We start from the raw sequence: 18,703 nt of genomic DNA on the forward strand, positions 1-18,703 counted from the left end.
CTGTTGGAAGTTGTTAAAGGAAGTGGGAAGGGCCGGCTGGGGCCAGTTTTAACAGGCAGAGGAGGATGCTGCCTAGAACGTGGGGTCTAACACAGAGCCTTGCTGCTGTATGTCTGTCTGTCTGTCCACACGTAAGCTCTTAAGATTGCCGCTTTAGAGCCCATGGGTCTGGTAAAGGGCTCTGTGTTGTGGGCCAGATAGGCAGGATTCTCTTCTCCCTTTCTTCTGTCCTCCCAACTCTAGATCAGCAGAGGTCTTCTCTGGGGATGAGCACCTGATCACTGCCACCTTCCTGGCCTCCCACAGGCTGGGAGTGGCTGTGCCTATGTGTGGCTGTGTGTGGCTCCAAAGACAGGAGGGTTCTCTTAGAAGCAAACCGAAAAAGAGAAAAAGCACATTGGCATTTGGTCCCTGAGGTAAAGATCAACCGAATAAGTCCTGTGGCTCTTTTCCCAGCCTCTTTCCTGTCAGCCCTACTTGCCCACCAGAGGCCTGGCCCCAGCAACTGGGAACCTTCCCAGGACGCAGGCCCACTGCGCCAGAGGAAGTGAGATTGCGGTGTTGCATGGCAGTTCTCAGTATGGATGTTGGATCTCAGGAACAGCTTCTTATGCTGGACCGGAGTTCCCCCTGCTTAGGATGACCAGCAGAGGCCCAGTGGTGGGCCAGCATGCTTCTGTCTGTCACATCACACCAGAGAAGAGCTGAAGTTGGTGTGTGGCGGGGAAGATACAAATGACAGGCTAGTGTTGTGTAGGGGAGTGTGTGTGTGAGACACATGCACACCCATGCATGCCTGTCACAAATGGAGGACTCAGCCAGCCATGATAAGCTTAATAAGAACAGGGGCATAACAACAAACATGCACATACCCGGTTCTAAGTGATGTTTATGCCTGGGGAGGGGGAAAGGGCCCTCATTTTCTGGCTTAACAAACTGAAGCTCAGAGAAATCCAGTGACTTGTCAGAACTGTGCACTGACTTAGCTGATGGCAAGGCCAGTATTTAAACCCAGCGTGTCGTGATCCAAAGCCACGGGCTCCACCTCACCCCAGGCACCAGTTCAGTGTTACTGACTGTGGTGGTATGACAGAGTTGGCTGCCTTTCCTTCTCATTCCTCCCTTCCTTTGCTTTCTCTTCCCTCCCCACCTTCTTCCTTCTCTACTTTATGTCCCTTCTCTTCTTTACGTCATCAGTCATCCATTCTTTGCTAGGTACCCAAATGAATTTTCTCAGGGATTCATTGACGAATAAGATAACGTGCCCTAAGGCTAGATATACATTGGTTACAAATAGCTGAGGTGCAGAGGAAGTAACTGAGGGTTCCAGGTCCCGCGTGGAACCCTACACATCACTCTTTCACTAGTTAATTCACTCTCTCAGTGAGTGTGTGTTTAGCCATGGTTGTGAGCATGTGTTTAGCCATGGTTGTGAGCACGTGTTTAGCCATGGTTGTACACTGGGTCCCATTCTAGGCATATGCCATTTTCCGGTTGTTAGAATAATGTATTTTTTTTTTTTCTGATTCTGGATCAAGGTATCTTTTAAGCGTCTAGAGCAGGGGTGCCACTGGGCTCTGAAAGTCTGTAAACGAGTCACAGGTGAGAGCGTACCATGTACACCTGTGTTGTGTGGTGCTTTGAACTACAAGTCCATCTCCTAACTCTCTGGAGTTGCAGGTTATTACATACAAAGCGACCAAACTGGATGCACCATGAGGACAGAGATCTGGCTGCTTCAATCCCGGCTCTGTCCCCAGTGTCTGCACACTGGTATGCTTTCTGAATGCTCAAGTTCAAATACCATTCATAGCTCTTCTGCCCCTTGGGCTGAGGTGTCATAGGAGCTCTGTCATTTGAACCAGTGAAGGTGGCGCGCCAGCAGTCTCTGGGGAGGCCTTGAATTCACCAGTCATCATAACAGCTATTTCTGGGCTCTTGTGTCTTCAGTCTCCAGGCTGGGCTTGAACAACAGCTCGTGCCTGTGGCCCATGGTTTTGAAGTGGTGTGTACCAAGCCCCTCCTGGACACCGCTAACTTCCTAGCTGCTAGCTTGCATGTGTGCTCCTTCCTCCCCTGGGGGGGGGGGGCCACTGTGAAGACGGGATTGCTCTAAAAGAGACTGATGACCCAGATTGTATAGGGAAATGTTTGTGCCAATGCTGCCCTGCTTCAGTTGCCACAAAATGAAACGTGTAGAGTGTGTACTTGTGTACATGCAGGTGTGTGCACATGTGGAGGCAGAGGAGGATGTTGGGTGTCCTCTGTCACTCTCCACCTTATTCCTTAGGGACAGGATCTCTCACTGACCCAGGAACTTGGCTAGTAGCCTGCAACCCCCAATTACCCTATCTCTGCCCCCACAGTACTAGGGTACATGGTATGCATGTAGCCACACTGTTTTTTATGTGTATTCTGGGGATTTGAACTCAGGTCCTCATCCTTGTACAAACACTCCTAACCACTGAGCCATCTGTCCTAGTCTTTCACCCGTCTTTTTAACAACTCATGGCAGGTAAATTCTCGGGTCCCTTGTTCCCAAAAGCTTAGCCTACTTTGAGCAGGCAGGAGGCTTGGAAAGGAAGACTGTTGAGAGTGTGACCTCTAGGTAGATGAACCAAGGCCTGCCTGGGGAGCAGAGAGAATCCTGGTTGCTGTCTGCCAGCTGTGTGCTTGGACAAGCCCCTTAACTTTTCTGCGCCTCTTTTCTTGTCTGCTAGTTGTTCTAGCAAGAAGTGTGGAGTCATGTCTGGTACTTTCTGCCTCCTCAGCCCCCACACTCAGTTTCCAGCTCCCTCCGGCTGTTTCCATGTGTGTCCTGGATCCACTGGCAGCACACCTCCGTCACTCCCGTGGCCACTTTTCCCTCCCTTCACTTCATCTTTCATGAGACTTGGCCCAGTTCTGCTTTGTATATCCAGAGATCTGGCTTTTCTGAGATCAGTCTTTCACCGATACCCGGTCACACTCAGCGTAAAATCCAGCCTCGGCACCGTCCCCTTCCAGACCCTGAAGTACTCAGTGTATGTCTCCTTCCACACCTCCTGCCCCTTCTCCCTCTGCCCAGGCATTGGAACACGGCCGGCTATTTATTTCCTGTTGCAGCCACAGGTCCTTTTATATTCGTTTCTTCTGCACGTGTGGTTCTTGTCCTCAGCCTAGTGCCTCTACTTCCTCTGCAGGGCCCTAGCGAAGCTGCCCTGTCTAAATCAAGATGTCCCTTGTACCTGCCACAGTCTCACTCAGCGCTGTTTCCCTTCCAGTGCTTACACTTTTCACTTACACATTTTAGTTAGTTTTGAATTTGTCCTTTATCTTGGTTCTTGGTGGAAAAGAGTCTGTCGTGCTCACGCTAATATCCCCAGCGCTCAGTAAAGTCCCAGCACACACAGCTCGTTGCTGATTGGTTGAAAGAAGGGTGGCTAGATAGAAAACCATCATCTTTTGTGCCCCGGCAATGCTCGTAAGCACGCATGGGCAGTCCTAGTTGTTTGTGTTATTGTCATACCCAAGGTCCCACAGTCCTCCTTTAGGCTGTCTGTCCAATGTTTTTGGGGCCTTCCTCTTCGTCTTATCCCGTGCTCTCCTCCAAGCAGTACTGTCTTCGGGTGCCTGCCGTCATTCATTCTCATAACATGGCCGAAGTATCTCAAGCGCTGGTATTCTGCCCTATAGTTTACTTTCTTTTGTAGGTAGAGCTGTTTCTTAATGTCATTGCACACGATGCCTAGAATTCTCCTGAGACTTATCATCTCAAACACATCCAGCTGCTGTTCTTAGGAGCATTTCATTGTCCAGGCTTCAGAGTGGTAAAGAAGACAACTCAAGACAGGTGTCTTATACACTTGTAATTCTGTTGTTGTTGTTATGTCTCTTGCTGACCAAACCTTTAGAAACAGGACCATTGTAAATACTTGCCAAGTAAAGCTGGTGTGTGTTCCTCCCTCTAGCTGTGACTTTTCTGTAGTAAGCGAAGCTACGGGTAGACTTCACACTCAAGCCTGGGGAAGTCTGTACAGGGACTGATGCCGTCAGGAAGTGCCTCCTGGGTGGGCAACCCTGGGTGGAGGCTTGCAGGACTTGGGCAGTTCAGCCTCAGCCCTTCCCACTGCGATGCTGCCTGTCAGAAGGGCCTCTTCCCTTGGAACTGTAGCTGCCTAACCTCAAGGAGGGCTCTGATTGGATCTGCGCTGGTCACATGGTCACATACTGTGATCAGTAGCAGGTTAAGAAGGGCCAGCATGGGTGAAGAAGCCTGAAGGACCAAGGGCCACCTGCATTCAGAAATAGGTTCCTGACCAGGGCGTGGTGGTGCAGCTCGGCAGTATTAGCTACCCAGGAAACTGAGGCAGGAGGATAGCAAATTCCAGTCTTGCCTGGGTGTCTCAATATTTCAGAAGAAGAAAGTAGAACTCCATCTGGTGATCTTCAATACATCACATGGCGGCTGGGTTTCCAGAGGGCTTCCCTAAAGCCCTGTCAGCGCCAGGACAGAAGGCTGTGACCTCATCTTGGTGGGATAACAGTTACTGTTGTAGCTCTCATAGCATCTGCGCCCCTCTCCCCCATAGGAGAGGTCACCTGAGGGTCATGTGACCATCAGCAGACAGGAGTCCTGTCTCACTCCTTCTCACTTCTGTGAGAACTTCTGTGAGTTCTGTGCTCACAGAAGAGCCCCAGGCCTCTAGCTCAGAGATGCCTTAGTAGGGCTTCTCAGCTCCCCTGTGGCTCTGCTGGGACCAGAATATAACTGGTGAGGCAACTTTCCTGTTGTTAGGTTTTGGTTTTTTAATTAACATCTCTAAGAAAGTAATAAATACTTATTTTTTAAAAAATACAGATGAGCAAAGAAAACAAATAAAAAGAAAACAAAGATGAGCAAAGACCTACAATCACATTCAGAGATGATCACTGTTTCTCGGGGTTAGCCCCACTCTACTCCCTACCCCCCAGTTCTGTGACAGCATATGGTGATCCCAGGCTGGCCTTGAGCTCACTGTGTAGCCGTCTCGCCTTGGTTTTGTGACCTTGATGCTCCCATACCCCAAGTATGGGGTTATAGGTTTCCACTACAGTGCCCAGGTTACATTTTCCCTGCTCTGCAGTGCTCACTCATGTGTTCATGTTCAAAGTGGGCAGTCTAGGGAGGGGGAATAGTTCTGTTTACTAATGGTTGGCCTGATGGTCTTACTGCTTCCCGGACAAACACAGCAAATATGGACATTTCCCTGTTTCCTTCTGGGCAGATCGTTGTTTGTTTGTTTGTTTGTTTTTTCAAGACAGGATTTGTAATTATTTATCAAGGACTCACCTTGTATTTGGGACTGATGTGAGCCGTACCTAGATGTTCCATCTGGTCCTCCCAGTCATCTTCAAGAAAACTTGCTGTGATGCTCAGGGTGCAGCAAAGAGAGAAAATCTATATGACATGTCACCTACTCGAGGCCACATAGCTGGGAAGTTGCAGAGTCTTCAGGAAGTCTGGCTGCAAAACTGGGACTCAAAATTCCTTCTCTTCTTTGTTATTTTCTCACTCAGTTCTCATGGATGGGCCCTTGTTGCATCTTTCCCTCTCTAATGCCTGAGGTCTTTTCAGTTATTGAGTGTGTTTATAGCGTGTGCATGTGTTCATCTGTGCGTGCACGCATGCATGTGTTGGGGCCAGAAGTCAGCATCAGTACCTTCCTCGATTGCTTGTTGTGTTGTTTTTGGAGACAGGGTCTCTCTGAGCCTGGAACTCACCGACTGGCTGAACTGACTGACCACCAAGCCTGGGGGATCTTCCGGTCTCACTCCCCAGCCCCAAAGTTAACAGATATGGGCCACCTCGCCTGCTTGCTTTACTTGCTGTAAGGATCTGAACTTGGGTCTTTGCCTGTGTGGCAAGCACTTCATCAACTAATCCATCTCCCCAGTACCCTTAATTTTATTTATTTTAAAAAACAGTTGTTTATTGCCTTAAAGAAACATTCTCCAAATCTTTGGACTGGAGAGATGGCTCAGTGGTTAAGAGCACTGGCTGCTCTTCCAGAGGCCCTGAGTTCAATTCCCAGCAACCACGTGGTGGCTCACAGCCATCTGTACTGTAATGAGATCTAGTGCCGCCTTCTGTCATGAAGGCATACATGTAGGCAGAACACTGTACATAATAAATAAATCTAAAAAAAAAATAGAAGCATTCCCCAAATCTAACTGTAAGTGTTCATTGTAAGAAAACTAGAAAATACAGAAAAACTTCAAAAAGAAAATGAAATTGCCCCCAGACACTGGCTGTCCACCCTGACTTCCTTCTCGTTATTTTCTTATCTGAGAGAGGAAGGGTCACTGGTCCTGGGGTCCCTTTTAGCAGTGTGACGGCTGCATTTGCTACTGCGCTGCTATCTTGTCTGCTGTCCAGGGTATGCTGTAACTCTTAAGGCGCTTGTGTGCCCCAGATGGGGTCTGGTGGGTAGCTGTGGTTTGCGTGGATGTGGGGAGCCCCCGGTGACTCATGGGAGGTGAGAGATAACAGTGCTCCCTCCTGACTCAGTTCTAGCCTTTTTGAGGCAGTGAGGCAGGGAAAACTGGGCCCTGGCAGCCTGGGTCCCCACCCCTGCCGTGAGGCGGCCCAGCACCTGCTCTGGGAAGTATGTGCTGACTCCCCAGCTCCCAGGCACAAACTATTTTTGGCCACAGTGACTGTTCGCTAGGAATGAAAACAGAAACCCCTCTCCCTGCCTTGTTCTTCCATGGGACAGTGCACCAGGGGCCAGGGCTGCCGTCCTCGGGCCCCCTCACCATGCATTGCCTGTGGAGCTGGGTAATGACAAAGGCTTCAAGGGACCCAGAAACCCCACCACCCACCTTGCCGAGAGGAGCCCAAGGCTCAAGCCAGTCTGCACCAGATGGGAGCTGTGAGGTAGGCAGTGGAGCGCCTTTTCATGGGTCCTCAGAATGGGTCCCTTTGGCTGGACTCTGAGTCCTTGCTTTGCCAACTGACTATAGAACATATCAGAAGATCGTGCACTTTAGGGGAGGTGACTGTCATTTCATATCCCCTCCCTTTCTTGTCACAGAGAATGGCTAGAGCCATCTGAATCTTAGAAGCTAATTGTCCCCATCTTTATAACGAAGGGGTTGGTTGCTTTTGTGCTTTGAGCCTGCTGTGTCCACAGGAGCTGACCTCTGACTGCTGTGAGGGATTGAGCCTGTCCCTGAAGCTTCTGATCGTCAGGACAGGGTAGCCGAACCACACAGAGAATAGCAGTGTTGATCGGAGAAAAATAGGGCCAAGGCCAGCACCTACTTGCCGTGGCCCAATATGATTAACTAAATCATCTGGAGTGTCAGTTTCCATAGCTAGCAAGCATTTATGCCTGGGCCGCTTATTGAGTGGTGGCAGTGCCCATAGCTGTTTATTTTATGGTTAAGCTGGTCGGAAAGGGGGAAGCGCGTTGAGAAACTGAGCAGGAATCAGTGGGTCCTGGGCCCTGTAGACCCTGGGCCTTGTCGCAGAAGCCGGGTGTTGGGTATAGCTGACGCTTTGAGATTTCCATCTTCCTGTTGTAGTGAAAAGTGTGCCTGTCACCAAAGTGGGGGTGGATTGGGTGGGATAGATTTGTTCTCTCCTGCCATCATCTGTGTTAGGAACTTGGCAGGACCTGGAGCAACATCCCAGGACTGATTGCCTTGGATTGCATAGGACTCTCATCTCACGAGTCAACCATGTGGTTTGGCACTACTTGGGTAGTTGTCTTTGGAGGTGAGGCTCGTGGCCGAGGCCAGCGACTTCCCCTCAGTGTCTGTGTTCCGCCTGCTCAGAAGATCTGGAAGACCAGGGCCTTGACACCTAGGTAGGGAGGGCTTGGGCTTGCCGGGAGCAGAGGAAGCCCTGATGGGATGAAGTGCTGAGAGAATGTGTGCTGTTGATAGGGGCACTGCCATTCAAGGATCCCAGAGCCTCAGGGGTTCTTAGAAGATGGGAAAGCCTTCCCCATAGGGTGAGGTTCAAAGGAAAATGGCAAACCCTTCCTTGGGGAATCAAGTGTGGGTAGTAACAGTGTGTCCAGAAAATGTCTACCATACCTTCTCCCCCATGTTTGCTGCCTTAAGTCTGCTCCCCAGCAGACTCTACTCCAACCAAGATTAGCTAGACCTGTTGTCTCCTTGATCCGACTGAGCACCGGAAGCCCTGCCTCTTTGTTTATCTGTATGTAACAACCCCGCCTTCCTGTTCAGCTGTGTGCAGTGACGCTCCTCCCTGTCCAGCTGTATGCAGTGACACTCCTCCCTGTCCAGCTGTGTGCAATGACCTCCTCCCTGTCCAGCTCTGTGCAGTGACACTCCTCCCTGTCCAGCTGCATGCAGTGGCACTCCTCCCTGTCCAGCTGCGTGCAGTGACACTCCTCCCTGTCCAGCTGCGTGCAGTGGCACTCCTCCCTGTCCAGCTGCGTGCAGTGACACTCCTCCCTGTCCAGCTGCGTGCAGTGACACTCCTCCCTGTCCAGCTGCGTGCAGTGACACTCCTCCCTGTCCAGCTGCGTGCAGTGGCACTCCTCCCTGTCCAGCTGCGTGCAGTGGCACTCCTCCCAGTCCAGCTGCGTGCAGTGGCACTCCTCCCTGTCCAGCTGCGTGCAGTGACACTCCTCCTTGTCCAGCTCTATGCAGTGACACTCCTCCCTGTCCAGCTGTGTGCAGTGACACTCCTCCCTGTCCAGCTCTATGCAGTGACACTCCTCCCTGTCCAGCTCTATGCAGTGACACTCCTCCCTGTCCAGCTCTATGCAGTGACACTCCTCCCTGTCCAGCTGTGTGCAGTGACACTCCTCCCTGTCCAGCTCTATGCAGTGACACTCCTCCCTGTCCAGCTCTGTGCAGTGGCACTCCTCCCTGTCCAGCTGTGTGCAGTGACACTCCTCCCTGTCCAGCTGCGTGCAGTGGCACTCCTCCCTGTCCAGCTGTGTGCAGTGACACTCCTCCCTGTCCAGCTCTATGCAGTGACACTCCTCCCTGTCCAGCTGTGTGCAGTGACACTCCTCCCTGTCCAGCTCTATGCAGTGACACTCCTCCCTGTCCAGCTGTGTGCAGTGGCACCCCTCCCTGTCCAGCTGTGTGCAGTGGCACTCCTCCCTGTGCAGCTGCGTGCAGTGACACTCCTCCTTGTCCAGCTCTATGCAGTGACACTCCTCCCTGTCCAGCTGTGTGCAGTGACACTCCTCCCTGTCCAGCTGCATGCAGTGACACTCCTCCCTGTCCAGCTGTATGGAATAATCACACTGAGCTTCCAGGGTGCTGCAGTTCCTCCATCCAAGAGCCAGGGCTACCCAACCCCGGATTTCCTGTCTGTCCATCTCTATTTTCTTCATTCTCTTGCAGTCCCCAGTTAATGCATGGACATGGCGCAGCTGCCATAGAAGCCGGAGACCTTCCTGAGGCACAGCCTAATCTGGTATTGGTTTCTGTGGGGTCCTGGTAGCCAGGGCCCTGTCCCGGTGCTGTTGTTTAGGTGACAGGAGCAGGCTTCCTCCTCCCTAGGTCCTGTGTTTTTTCTCCTCTGTAAATTCGCTATTGGGCCAGATTATCTCTAAAGTCCCTTTGAAGTCTGCCTCTGACTTTGGCAGGGGATAGGTTTCTCCTCATTTTCTGGGGTATCCATCGGCTCCTTTCATGTCCTCTGAACTGGGTAGCTATGGTGATAGCCCCCTGGCTCAGTTCCTAGCCGTCTCAGAAGCTTTGTTGGGCTTCCATAGCTTTGGGGCTCAGTGTTGCTGTGAGGCTGTTAGTATTCAGTGGCCCTGGAAAAAACGACAGAGAAAACTGCCTACCCCATGGTCTCATGAGAGCTCTCCAGTGCCTTGTGTTTGGGCACCCTGTGGGAGCTCAGAAACAATGCATCCCTTGTCTGTGACAGAGAGTCTGCTGCTCAGGTCTCCAGCCCTGGGCTCCTGCCGCCAGACAGACAGACAGACAAACTACCCAGTAGACAAACCTCTCGTGATGGCCACTGATGTGGCACTCTGCTAGAGGGGTCTGGGATCAGGCCCCTGGTCGTGCAGGACTGAAGCTGGGGGTCAGGCATGCAGCTGTGATACACTTGACACACTGAGTGCCTGCTGGTGTGGCAGGATTCGCCTCCTGTACTCGGAGTTCTCGTCCTGCCAACCCGGAGGAGGCAGATGTAGGTAGGAAGAGTGGGAGAATTGGGACTGGGGCTAGAAGTCACTGGTAAAGCGCTTGCTTAGCGTAGGCAAAATTCTGGGTGTAGTCCTTGGTACAGAGAAGATGTGGGAAGGAACTTGGGTAGGGAAGATATCAGGGACAGCAAACAGTAAAGATGGCCGTGTCCTTGTGCTCTGTCGAGAGCTGGCCGTCCCTTAGGAGGGCTGGGTTGTCCATAGGAAATGTCTCAGACTAGCTGTAGCCCTTTATGGCACCCTGAACTACTGGGGCAGTCCCCGCTTAGGCCTGTTGTCACAGCTCCCCATTTGCTTCAAGAAGTGGCTGGGTGTGATGGCATAGCCTCTGGTTATTTGTCACCAGCTGTCACCCGCTGGTTCCTCCTCATGCCAGCTTCATCGACAAAGGAGGCCAGGGAAGCCTGAAGGTTTGGAAAGCTGTGCTCTAGAGCAGGGCAGGGTCAGATAAGGGCCTCTGAGTTTCTCATTTGCCAGTTCCCCCTGAAGCAAAGTGTTTCTGTACTCAAGGTTTCTGTAGCTCTTTGGCTGTAGTCAGACTGTCTACCCTGACCCCAAGAATTCCTTTCAAGTGGTCTTTAATTTTTTTTAAGATTTATTTTTATTAATTTTAAGCCTGTGTACATGCCGCGTGTGCACATGCACACAGGTACACAAGTACACACACACACACACACACACACACACACACACGAATGCAAGTGTCTACTACAGAGGCCAGAGTTATCACGCCCCCTGGAGCTGGAGTTACAGGTGTGGCTGTGAGCTACCAGACAGAAGACCTGGAACTGAACTCTGATCCGATGCATCGCAGTGAGTGCCTGAACTGCTCAGCAGCCTGCAGCCTGGCCTCTGTTTTGGAAAGGGTCTTCCAGCTGTCATGTTGTCTTCTGTTTTGTTCTATGTGGGAAGCTGAACCCAGAGTCTGACCAGACTATTACAGTTTTGACTTGAGCTTTACTGTGGGCTCTTGTGGATAGTACAGGGTCCCCCACTGTAGCCTAAGCTAGCAGCCCTCTCTTTATTTGGGGGGGGGGTATGGAGTCAGGGAAACACTAGTCCGTCCGTCCCTGTCTCCCCCCCCCCAGCTTGGGTACACGTGTTTTTCTGCCATTGGCCATGTCTGGTTGTTTTCAGCTGGCAGCGAAGCAGGTGTTTCTGGAAACTGGGGCCGATGACATGGGTACTGATGAGCGCGGGCTGGGTTTTGAGTGACAGGTGTGGGCCTGGCCTGAAGCCTGGCCTGGGTGACCCCTTCCTACTGATGTTGTGCGCTGGGGTGGGGCCAGGGATGCTAGTACAAGGGGAAGCAGGAAGGGAGGGACAATGACGCCCAGGGACTCTGGAAGATGAAGCCCGTCATAGCTGGCAAGTATTTATGGAGTAAACCCACCCCACAAGCCAAATGTAGCCCACCATTGTTTAAAGAATGAAGAATGTTTTTCTTCTAACTGGTGGGGGGACACAAAATATTTTGTGACAGATGAAAATGATATAAAATTCAAGTTTGAGTGTCCCTGGGTGTCATTTGAACATGGCCACACCTACTCATTTACATGTTGATATTGGGATGGGTGGGAGAGCCTTGGCAAAGTTGGAGGAGCCTTTCTCTGCCCATGTGGGGAAGTGGGGCTGGGTCATTGCTATGAGGCAGGTTATTGGCACCGACGCCGGACAGTGGCACCGGTACAATTCAGAGTCACAGCTGTACCAAGCAGTGGTGGAAAATACCAGGGAAGAAACTGGCATGTGTTGCTGAGGAGCTGAAAAAGGGGTGGGAAGAGGCCTCCTGGGAGCTCCTTGCTGCTGCTTTATCCCCACCGCTAAGAGCTCTCCCTAACTAGGCCCTCACTCCGACTGCCTCCTCAGTTTTGGCTGGAGTTACAGAGTGTTTGTGTGTATTTGGCCCATGCCAGGCAAAATGGCCTCTGGCCTAACCACTGTTCTCTTCCTGGACCACATGTGTGTGGATGGCTCCCTGTGGCAGCCGACACAGTTTCTAAGTATAGACCCAGGCTGCCCCGTGGCTGCTGGTAAGTCCCAGGATACCATCTGATACTCAGTGTGACCTGTGACCCCAGCCATTGCCAGCTGCTGGAGACTGGGGGCGGGGGCATATTCGACCAAACCCTCCCCTGCCTTCAGCTACAGAGAACAAGAGACTAACAGGCTCCTGTTAACAGCGTGGCTTAATTGTCACGGGCTGGGATGACCTCAGTTTGCAACTGGCCCTGTTTCCTCATATTGCCAGAAAGGATAACTTAATGTCACTCACTGGAAAACATAAGTCATGGTTTGAGGGAAAATGGCAGAGCCAAGGAGGCCGTGTTCCTGGTGCCCTACTCATGCTCCACATGTTGATCCATGGCTGGGCATATGGCTTCTCTCAGCTTCTAGTTAACACATTGATTCTGGCCCAGCAGCTGGAGTGAGCAGCAGTTTCAGAACCGGTGTGGCTTGCCAGCCTCCCTCCCTTCTCTAGCTCTCCAGGGCATGACAGGAGGGGGCAGACACTCTTAGTATTTAAATGACCATCTTCTACAGGCCTCTGGGTAGGTGGGCAGCCAGGGGGTGAGCTCCCCTCAGCAGGAGGCAGGCTGACCCCTCACCTGTTTCTGGTTCTCTCGCACACATGGAATGGCTGGTTTGATTTTGTTTCCTTACGCATACTCCCCTGTGCTGTGCCTGGCTTGGTGGGTGGGAGAAACACATCTGTGTGCCAGGTCTGGAGGCTTTGAGTTGTTTTGTTTGAGGTGTAATACCAGGACCACTCCCAGGCAGTGCGCTCACTCGGGAACACTCATCTCACTGAGGCGGTTGGGCAGTCCCAAGTACTTCCCTTTCTTCTCTCAGTCCCCCTGATTCAAGCATGCCTGCCTCATGGAACTTCTCTTCTTCCTTTTTTTTTTTTTTAAAGGTTTTTCACGACAGGGTTTCTCTGTAGTTTTGGAGCCTGTGCTGGAACTAACTCTTGTAGCACAGGCTGGCTTCGAACTCACAGAGATCTGCCTGCCTCTGCCTCCCAAGTACTGGGATTAAAGACGTGTGCCACCACTGCCCGGCAGAACTTCTCTTCTTGATTAACGTTAGGTCCCAAATTGGTCATAAGAGTGGGAAAACCCCATGCTTTATGCGCAGGGTGGGTGGCTCATTGAGATAGCCTGACCACCCAGAGTGCCCACTGCTATGTGACAGGCCTCATGTGCCAGCGGAACGAAGGCTTTAGAGGTCACTGGTCAGATCCCCTGCTGGGAAGGATCACATTCTTCCAGCAACCTCCATCCTCAGGCCCCAGGCTCTGTGTCCACCAACGCATCTGGTAGATGCCACCAAGTAAAAACAACCATTCAAAGATAATTCAGATTGCCATTACTGTTTAAAAACAAACAAATGAGGGCTGGAGAGATGGCCCAGGTTCAGAGTACTGACTGCTCTTCCAGAGACCCGAGTTCAATTCCCAGCACCCACATGGTGGCTCACAACTCTCTGTGATTCCAGTTCCAGGGAACGCAACACCAATGAACATAAAATAAAAGTAAATTATTTAATCAAACCAAACCAAACCAAACCAAACAAAAAAACCAAGGGTCTTATGCAGCCCATGCAGCCTCAAACTTATTCTGTAGCCATATCTGATTCAAACTGCTGTCCCCCCCGTGCCTTAGCCTCCCAAATTTTGGATAATAGGCATAGCATACCAAGCCTAGACCCGTTTTGATTTTATTTTTATTTTTTAATACCAGAAGTTCTGGTGCCTTTCCTGGCTTTCTCCATCCCGATAATACTGAGAGCAGTGGGTGGGGTTCTAGTTAGCCTTCCCTTTTGTGGCAGAAAACATCTTCTCATAAAAAGATAAGTACAGAGACAGTTCCATCACGGCAACTTCTGGGGACTGGGGCTGCCTCTCCCCAAGTTCCCTTGCCAAGGAGATGTAAGTGGTAAAAAGAACTGTCACTCAAGAATGATGGCAGCAGGCTGGTGTCGATGGAGTGCCAGGCAGTCCCGTTGTGAGCATGTATGTTCACATCCCTAGAAACCAGGTGGAAACACTTGAGTGGCCCATGCTGGGGGGCGGGGACGGCTCCAGCAGATGGGGTTCTAATGGGGGCTTCTCCTGCACCCCTGCTGCCCCACTTTGACCTCGCCCATTTTTTAGCGCTGATTTGAATCAAATCCTGAAGAGTAGGGGCAAGGGAAAGGCCATACTTCTGCCTTGTTCGGAGCAGTGAGACACTTTCTTTATAGCTAAATTTGAAGCTAGAAAACAATCCTTTTTTTCTTTTTACATTTTTTTATGTATTAGGGAAAGGGATTTGAGCATATTATTTTTACTTTCCAGGAAAGTTAATTTGCTTGGATAAAGAACAAAGGACCTTCCATGTTACTGGGTGGTTATGTTGGAACATAGGCTGTTTTGAAGTAACCTTCTGCCTGAGATGGGAACTTCTAAGTTCCAGGTTAGCAGTCGGCAGTGTGGGACAGTGACAGGAGCTCTGGCTTCTGACAGGCTGCCACATAAGTCATGTGAACTCTTCAAACTTTAATTTGTGGACCGAGTGTATTGGACTTCTTGAGTTGGCTCAAATGGAGATAGCACACACAAGGTGGTGGGCGTATCATACTGGCAAATAGAAGGTCGTAATGAACATAATTATTTTGTTTGAGAAATTAGAAGGGCATGGTTGATGAAAGGGGGATAAAAATGAAAGAAAAAGAGCCCTTCCTATTAGCTTTCTAGTCGGGCTGGAGGTTGGGGTTCCTGTGCCTGACTCCATCACGGCCACCATGTCACTTATCTTCCCCGAAGCTGCTGAGTCAGCGTTCTTGACAGTGGGCGTGCCTGTGGGTGTGTAGCCATGCATGGGTGTCTGTGGGTGACTGACTGAGGACGTCCCATCCAAGGTAGAACGTTGCTTTGTGTAGCTGTCTTTTGGTTCAACTGACCTCAAATTTAAGATCCTCTTGTATGTCGTTCCGAACTGGGATTACAGGTGTGTGCTGTGTCCCACCCAGCTGTTGACTGGGTGCAGTTGTGGGGAGGCAAAGGTCACCTGTCCCTGTCACAGCAGTTTGGTCAGGCTTCTTTCCATGGCAGAATGAAGGGGAAGGATGCCCAAGCTGCACTACGCTGAAGAACAGTTGCTGGGGAAACAAAGGAAGGCTGGCGGGCAGGGGGCAAAGCTCCCGTGTGGGAACCCGTTTTTAATCACTCCTCCCCCCACTGCTCTTGGCAGCGGTTTCCTGTGGGTTTTCCTGTGATGGGCTGGAAGGATTTCTGACAGCCAAGAGTTTGCCCGACCAGCGGTGGTGATATTTCTTGGTATCATATGTTTCTTTCTCACTGTGGTGGGGATTGTTGTAAACAGTGTTGCGAGTCTTGCCAGAGTCCTGGAAGTGGAGAAACCACTGCTGAGGCACATGTACCTGCCTCAGGTGCTGTGGGAGGAGGGGCGTGGCCCACATGAACTTAAGCAGATCAGTTTGACACTTGAGTCTAAGATTCGCAGCACTGTAGATGCCCTGACAGTGAAATCAGTCTTTTGAAATAAAATTTGAATTGGGTGTAGTGGTACAGGCCTGTAGCCCAGCACTTGGGAATCTGAAGCTGGAGGGTCACCTAGAGCTGGGAAGCCACCCTGAGCTATAAAATGAGTATCGGCTGAGATACAGTGTAAGCCCTGTCTCAAGAAAACACAGAAACTAGATACAGGTTGCCCTTAGAGCCCTTGAAAAATCACTTTCCGCTTTCTCAACTTAAGCTGTGGGATATGCGACCAACCCAGTTCCGGGGAACGTGAGTCTTACAAGGCATCAAGGAGGCCGAGAAAGACAATGAAGATGCAGATGGCCAGTCCAGTCGTGTAGCTGGTTACGGGCTCCCGGTACTTGTTTGTACCTTAGTTCACAATAATTGCTTATTTACTCAACCCCCGTCCCCCCAATACACCTCAGAGAAAGGGGGGGTGAGAGGAGAGAGAGAGAGAGTGTGTGTGTGTGTGTGTGTGTGTGTGTGTGTCTGTCTGTCTGTCTGTCTGTGGGTGGGAGGAAAGGTCCAACTTTGAGATAAGTCTAACTCAGTGTTCATGCTCTGTATGAGTTTGCTAATGCCGGGTCCCAGTTAGCAGCCTGAGGTTCCACTTGTGCATAAGTTCACAGCTCTGTAAGGGGAGGAAGAGGATGGCCCAGCCCCCGACCAGTGTTGCAACCCTCCTTGCATAGGCTCTTACAAAGCCAAATAATATGTCAGCCAGGCTAGCTAGCCTCTTTTCCAGAAGCTTTGTGGGAAAGGATCCATTCCAAGTATATTTAGGTTGGTGGCAGAATCCAATTTCTTTAGGTGACTTTAGGGACAGAAGAAAATTTCCCCTCTGCCCTTTCCCAGTCCCTTGGAATAAACTGGCAAAGGTGAAATGGGATAAAAACAAAACAAAACAAACAAAACCCACAAGAACATATTACACACAGAGATGCCATCCAATTGTCCCCAGTGGCCACAAGATCCTAAAGTTGCCTGCTGTTTCTGCAGAGGGAGGGGCGTGGGCAGTTTTGAGAGGCCCTTGCTCACAGTTAGGGCAGTGAATGGTCTGAGCAGAAAAGCAGCTGCATGTGAAATGATACTTTCTGGAATTTAAGTGAGCAAAAGGGACCAGCATCACCTTGCAGAGGAGAGGAAGGTCGGTGCCTTCTGTCCCTGGTCACCTTTTCTGTGGTGGGATTTTAGGTGGGACAGAGGTGGTGGTGGCCAATGCAGCTAAGCAAGACCAGGTGAGAGGGCCCTGGATTCTGAGCCTGCTTCTGAGGCCTTTTAATTCATTTCCATCAAATTACCTAACCAAGGGGCTGGAGAGATGGCTCAGCAGTTAATTCCCAGCAACCACATGGTGGCTCACAACCATCTGAAATGATATCTGATGCCCTCTTCTGGCCTGCAGGCAGACGCACAGACAAGAATATTGTATACATAATAAATAAATAAATATTTTTTAAAAGTCTTTAAAAAAATTACCTAGCCAAAGCATTGCGTTTGGGGAATGTCATTCAGATCTGAGTTTCTGATTTCTCGCTGGGCGTCAATGATCTACAGGTCACTAGAGAGGCCTCCCGGATTCCTTCTCAGGTGACCAGGTGACCATCCATCTCCAGGGTCTACATGAGTTCTTAAATCGACTTCCTCAGGTTAACCAGAGAAAACCTTGCTTTTGAAGGGCTGACATATAATGTAGTCAGGAATGGCACCGGGAGGTAAAGCTCACAGGGTCGTCTTAAAACTCTCCTAAGGGTGATGCAGAGATGGCTCACTGGCTAAGAGCGCTGGCTGCTTTTCCAGAGGACCCAGGTTCAATTCTCAGCACCCAGCAGCTCACATTTGTCTGTAACTGCAATTTTGGGGGATCCAGTGTCCTCTTCTTATTTCTGTGGGCACTGCTCATAAGTGGTGCACAGACATACGTGCAGTCAAAACACGCAGAAAATAAAAATTAATATTTAAAAAACAAAACCAGAAACCCGGCATAGTGCTACACACCTTTAATCTCAGCACTTGGGCAACAGTGGCAGGTAGATCTTTGTGAGGTCAAAGCCAGCCTGGTCTATAGCATGAGACCCTCTCTCTCAGTCCAGACAGCACAACAGTCTCATCTAGCCACTTTTCCCTTCACCCCCCGAGGAGACTGTGTGTCATCTGCAGATATGGGCAAAGCACAGCATACATGTAGAAATCAAATGACCACTCTCCTGCCACCTCATGGGATCCAAGAATGAAACTTAGCCACATAGATGTGGTGGGATCCATCTTGGGGTGCCCCCCCAAGGGATTTTGTCCAGCAAGTGTAGCCCTTTGAGGCTCATTCTCTAGATGTAATATGAGCCAGTGATCTGCAAATACTCTACCACTGAGCTACATGTCCAGCCCTGCTTCCCCAGCCCCACCCCCCCCCCTTTTAAGACAGTCTTATGTAACCCAGCCTGGCCTCAGACTTCCTAGTAGGCAAGGATGACCTTGAGTTTGTGATCCTTCTGCCCCTACCTCCTAAAAGCTAGAATTATATGCCCAGCTGGTGGTGGTACACGCCTTTAATCCCAGCACTCTAGAGGCAGAGGCAGGTAGATCTCTGTGAGTTCGAGGTCAGCCTGGTCTATAAGAGCTAGTAGTTCCAGGACAGGCTACAAAGCTACAGAGAAACCCTGCCTCGAAACCTCCTCCATCCCCCCACCCCCACCCCCCCCAAAAAAAGACCTGGAATTGTAGACATGTGCCACCAGGCCTGGTTGGTGCGGTGCCGGGGTGAGAACCCAGGGCTTTGTGCATGGCAGGCAAGCACTCTGCCAAACTGACCTACATCCTCAGCCTTCACAGTCTCACTAAGTTGTCTTAACTGGCCTTGAATTCCCTTTCTAATCCAGGCAGGCTTTGAATTTAGGATCCTCCTGCTTCAGCCTCTCAAACAGATGGGACTAGTAGACAGGCCCATAGCTGGTCCAACCTACCTACTTTGACTTAAATGGAAGTCAGCGAGTGTCTCTGCAGTTTC

At 50.7% G+C, this 18,703-nt stretch overlaps 1 protein-coding gene across 3 annotated transcripts in view; it reads left to right on the forward strand.

Moving 5' to 3' along the window:
- The window catches only part of Ksr1 (kinase suppressor of ras 1), a 133,213-nt gene that overhangs the window by 80,497 nt on the left and 34,013 nt on the right, over positions 1–18,703 (forward strand). The window lies entirely within an intron of this gene.

This window comes from Myodes glareolus, chromosome 9, assembly GCF_982192425.1.
Source record: "Myodes glareolus chromosome 9, mMyoGla1.1, whole genome shotgun sequence".
Lineage (NCBI taxonomy): Eukaryota > Metazoa > Chordata > Mammalia > Rodentia > Cricetidae > Myodes > Myodes glareolus.